Genomic DNA, 6,000 nt, shown 5'->3' with positions numbered 1-6,000 from the left:
AAGGGCTTATGCTCAAAACGTCAATTCTCCTGCTCCTCGGATGCTGCCTGACCTGCTGTGCTTTTCCACTGCCACAGCTTTGGCAAATAGAGTTAAGGAGAATCCAAATAGTTTTTACAAATACATTAAGGACAAAATGGTAACTAAGGCAAGAAGAGGGCCCCTCAAAGATCAGCCAGGCGGCATTTGTGTGGAGCCTTATGCTCGAAAGGGCTTATGCTTGAAATGTTGACCCTCCTGCTCCTCCAGGAGATACTATACAAGTATTTTGCTTCAGTATTTACTGTGGAAGATATAGAATATAAGGAAATAGATGGTGACATCTTGAAATATGTCCATATTACAGAGGAGGAAGTACTGCATGTTTTAATATGCATAAAAGAGGATAAATTCCCAGGACCTGATCAGGTGTATCCTAGAACTCTGTGGGAAGCTAGGGAAGTGATTGTCGGGCCTCTTGCTGAGATATTTGTATCATCAATAGTCACAGGTAAGGTGCCGGAAGACTGGAGGTTGGCAAACATTGTGCCACTATTTAAGTAAGGTGGTAAGGACAAGCCAGGGGACTATAGACCAGTGAGCCTGACCTCGGTAGTGGGCAAGTTGTTGGAGGGAATCCTGAGGGACAGGATGTACATGTATTTGGAAAAGTCCATTTCTATCTCGGGCGACCGACTCAACACAGACATCAACTATAAACCGACTGACTCCCACAGCTACCTGGACTACACCTCCTCCCACCCTGCCCCCTGTAAAAACGCCATCCCATATTCCCAATTCCTTCGTCTCCGCCGCATCTGCTCCCAGGAGGACAACTTCCAATACCGTACAGCCCAGATGGCCTCCTTCTTCAAGGACCGCAGATTCCCCCCAAACGTGATCGACGATGCCCTCCACCGCATCTCCTCCACTTCCCGCTCCTGCGCCCTTGAGCCCCGCCCCTCCAACCACCACCAAGACAGAACCCCACTGGTTCTCACCTACCACCCCACCAACCTCCGTATACAGCGTATCATCCGCCGTCATTTCCGCCAACTCCAAACGGACCCCACCAATAGGGATATATTTCCCTCCCCTCCCCTATCAGCGTTCTGCAAAGACCACTCCCTTCGTGACTCCCTCATCAGGTCCACACCCCCCACCAACCCAACCTCCACGCCCGGCACCTTTCCCTGCAACCGCAGGAAATGCAAAACTTGCGCCCACACCTCCTCCCTTACTTCTCTCCAAGGCCCCAAGGGATCCTTCCATATCCGCCACAAATTCACCTGCACCTCCACACACATCATCTATTGCATCCGCTGCACCCGATGTGGCCTCCTCTATATTGGGGAGAGGGGCCGCCTACTTGCAGAACACTTCAGGGAACACCTCTGGGACGCCTGGACCAACCAACCCAACCACCCCGTGGCTCAACACTTTAACTCTCCCTCCCACTCCACCGAAGACATGCAGGTCCTTGGACTCCTCCATCGGCAGAACATAACAACACGACGGTTGGAGGAAGAGCGCCTCATCTTCCGCCTGGGAACCCTCCAACCACAAGGGATGAACTCAGATTTCTCCAGTTTCCTCATTTCCTCTCTCCCCACCTCGTCTCAGTCGATTCCCTTGAACTCAGCACCGCCCTCCTAACCTGCAATCCTCTTCCTGACCTCTCCGCCCCCACCCCACTCCGGCCTATCACCCTCACCTTGACCTCCTTCCACCTATCGCATCTCCATCACCCCTCCCCAAGTCCCTCCTCCCTACCTTTTATCTTAGCCTGCCTGGCACCCTCTCCTCATTCCTGATGAAGGGCTCTGGCCCGAATTTCCTGTTCCTTGGATGCTGCCTGACCTGCTGTGCTTTAACCAGCAACACATTTTCAGCATGTATTTGGAAAGGCAAGGACTGATTAGGGACAGTCAACATGGCTTTGTGAATGGAAAATCATGTCTCACAAACTTGATTGAAGTTTTTGAAGAAGTAACGAAGAGGATTGATGAGGACAAATTGGTAGATGTGACCTACATGGACTTCAGTAAGGCATTCAACAAGGTTCCCCATGGGAGACTGGTTAGCAAGTTTAGATTTCATGGAGTACAGGGAGAACTAGCCATTTGGATATAGAACTGGGTCAAAGGTAGAAGACAGAGAGTGGTGGTGTTTTTCAGACTGAAGGCCTGTGACCAGTGGAGTGCCACAAGGATCAGTGCAGGGTCCATTACTGTTCATCATTTATATAAATAATTTGGATGTGAGTATAAGAGATATAGTTAGGAAGTTTGCAGATGACACCAAAATTGGAGGTGTAGTGGACCGCAAAGAAGGTTGTCTCAGATTACAACAGGATCTTGACCAGATGGGCCAATGTGCTGAGAAGTGGCAGATGGAGTTTAATTTAGATAAATGTGAGGTGCTGCATTTTGGGAAAACAAATCTTAGCAGGGCTTATACACTTAATGGTAAGGTCCTGGGGAGTGTTGCTGAACAAAGAGACCTTAGAGTGCAGGTTCATAGCTCCTTGAAAGTGAAATCGCAGGTAGATAGGATAGTGAAGAAGGCGTTTGGTATGCTTTCCTTTATTGGTCAGAGTATTGAGTACAGGAGTAGGGAGGTCACGCACAGGACATTGATCAGGCCGTTGTTGGAATATTGCATGCAATTCTGATCTCCTTCCTATTGGAAAGATGTTGTGAAACTTGAAAGGGTTCAGTAAAGAACTACAAGGATGTTGCCAGAGTCGGAGGATTTGAGCTACAGGGAGAAGCTGAACAGGCTGGAGCTGTTTTCCCTGGAGCGTCGGAGGCTGAGGGGTGACCTTATAGAGGTTTATAAAATCATGAGGTACATGGATAGAATAAATGCACAAAGTCTTTTCCTTGGGGCAGGAGTGTCCAGAACTAGAGGGCATGGGTTTAGGGCGAGAGCGGAAAAATATAAGAGACCTAAGGGGCAACTTTTTCACACAGAGGGTGGTGCCTGTCAGGAATGAGCTGCCAGAGGAAGTGGTGGAGGTTGGTACAATTCCAACATTTAAAAGGCATCTGGATGGGTATATGACTAGGAAGGGTTTGGAGGGATATGAGCCGAGTGCTGGCAGCTGAGACTAGATTGGGTTGGGATATCTGGTCAGCACGGACAAGTTGGACCAAAGGGTCTTTTTCCATGCTGTACATCTCTATGACTCTAAACTCCAGCATCTGCAGTCCCCTTTCTCCTTGGATACATGCAGTTTCAACAAAACTCAAGGAGCTCAACACCACCTTGGATAAAGCAGCACTTGACCACCATCACAAATAACAACTTGAGCTTCAGTACCTCCACTACTCGCGCACCATGTCTCCATCTCCATAAAATGCATTTCAGCAACTTAACCAAATTCTTTCAATAGCACTTTCAAAACCCGTGCCCTCTATCAACAAGATGGACAAGGGCAGCAGATACATGGGATCATAAGCACCAGTAGGTTTCTCTCTGACATCTCCACAGTGTAATTCCCTGGAGCTATATTGTCATTCGTTCACTGACACTGGGTGCATGTCCTGGGACTCCCTTGCTAACAGCACTCCCTACACCACAAGCACAGCAATGGTTCAAGAGGGCAAATCTTCGCTGCTTTCTCTAGTGCAGTCAGAGACGGGGAATGAATGCTGACCCTACCAATAATACCCATGTCCTGAAAATTAATAATAATAAAGACAAACACGTGACGATATAATCTCTTGCCCTATTGTAATATTTTTATTGGCAGGAATATACGCTAAGGTGAAATTCACCAGAGTCCCAGAAGTACATATGATGTTGTATCATTGAAAGGACATGTTTGGTGGTGAGTCTGACCTTAGGATCAGCACACCTCAGGTCAGGGGTGAGACTGAGACAATGGGGTATTTATGGTCACCTGCTCTGGTCTGGGAATTCAGCCTGTGCTAGTGGTATCACACACTGGCCAAGGACACACTAATATACAGCAGTTTGCTGCGCTGCACCAGGTACTGCAGAGGTGACTGTGTTTCAAAGAATAATATTGCTGAACTCAAAACGTTATCTCTGTTTCTTTCTCCACAGGTGCTGCCAGATCTGTCGAGTTTCTTCCAGCAATTTCTGTTTTTTCTTATCTCAGATTTACAGCATCTGGATTATTTTGCTTTTAGTTTTCAAAAAAGAACTTGCTCGCCAGATGCTGGTGTTGCTGGGTGGGTCAATGTTTGTTACCCTCTTGTAATGCACTGGTAGTTTCCCTGCCACTGTTCTGGGAGGCATTCGTTCAAATCCCATGTGCTCCAAAAGTATGCAAGATCATCTCTGAACAGGTAGATTAGTAAAACAGGTTTATTGCCCATCACTAATTGGGTTCTTCCATGTTGAGAATGCACCATATTGCTACAGGTCTGGAGTCATATGTGGTCGAGGACAGGCAGGTCGGACCAGTACGCCAGATTTTTATTAAATTCAACTTTCACCATCTTCCATGGAGGGATTTGAGCGCATGTTTCCAAAATAGTAGCCTGTAACACTAGGTTAGTAGCCCAGCAACAATACCAGAAGGTTAGCTTTATTACAGTTGACCGCATTGTATAGTGTATGAACAAGTTTGCTAAATGTGACTGGATGTGGTCATGTAAGATTTACGACTGATCATGACACCCTTGAAACCCATGTCTGCACACTGCCCCTTTTCTACCAACTGGATGGTGTCCAATCTCTTTATGAGCAGTTTGGTGAGGGGCTGAATGGCCTATTGTTGCTTCTAATTCTAAAGACCTTACTTCTTAGTCCTGATTGCATTGTTTTTGACTGTGAATAAAAAGCCTGATTCAGGATCATGTGGTACAGTGGCAGTGCCCTGACCTCTGAGCTAGGATGCTTGCATTCCAACCTTACCTGATTAGAAAATATAAACAGTCTGCCTTCACCACCTCTCCCATTTCCAGTAAATATATAAACAAAAAGATTTTAAGAAAACACAATTTTTAAAAACACTCCAATGATTTTGTTCTTGTAGTGTTGATTGCAGTTGTGCACTGGAAGGGGCTGGTTTAGCTCAGTTGGTTGGAGGGTTGATTTACAAAGCAGTGTGATGCCATTAGTGTGGCTTCAATTCCTGTTACCATGAGAGATTTTCCTTCTCAACCTCTCCTCCAACCTGAGGTATTTTGTCCTTCAGGTCAAACCACTACGGTCCTCTCTCTCTCTCTCTCTGATGAGAGAACAGCTTGAAAGACAATGGTGACACAACAACAAGTACACTTTCATATTTTCCTAATCAACCTGTTCAGAGCTGTAATGACACATCTCTGGAGTAGGTGGGACCTGAACCCAGCCCTCCTGGCCCTGAGGTGTGGACACTACCATTGCAACACAAGTGCTTAACCTTTATGAATTACAATTTACTTCCATGAAAATCCTGAAAGTAATTGACCTTGACCTGCTCAGCTATTTTTGATTGGTTTAAAATAATGAATAAAAGACCAGACAAGAAAAAGAAACATTTTTTTTTATTAGACAAATAACACACAGAAAGCTTCGCCACTTGCAACGGAGCATCAACCCCTCCCCCCACCCCATTTCCCTCCCACCCCGAAAAAGTGTTCTTTATATGCGACACTTACATCAAAATAAGCCTATAAATATTGTTTATGGTTAACTATATTCTAACCCAGTAAATTATTGTAATCCGGCTTGTCCCTATAATATTGCATCCAAATGAAAATCAATAATGAGACTTTTGATATGAAACTTGAGTGTTACAAGGTTAAGACAAGTTGGGCATGCTTTTACTAACTTGCCCTTGGTCTCTATAAACTGTCTCCTGTTGTAAAAATGGAGTGTTGTCTGACACTGTAGACATTGTATTTGTACAAACTAGAAACCTAACTATAATCAGACGCTACTTCAGAACAGGTAAAAGAGAAGAATTAGCTTCAAAATATATAACTTCTATATGATAGTCCATTTTGTGTCATACAAGAGGATTCAGAGGAAACAGCCATGAGCCATATATACGTTGTTCTC

Source organism: Hemiscyllium ocellatum, chromosome 36 (genome assembly GCF_020745735.1).
Source record: "Hemiscyllium ocellatum isolate sHemOce1 chromosome 36, sHemOce1.pat.X.cur, whole genome shotgun sequence".
Lineage (NCBI taxonomy): Eukaryota > Metazoa > Chordata > Chondrichthyes > Orectolobiformes > Hemiscylliidae > Hemiscyllium > Hemiscyllium ocellatum.
This window is presented reverse-complemented; position numbering follows the sequence as displayed.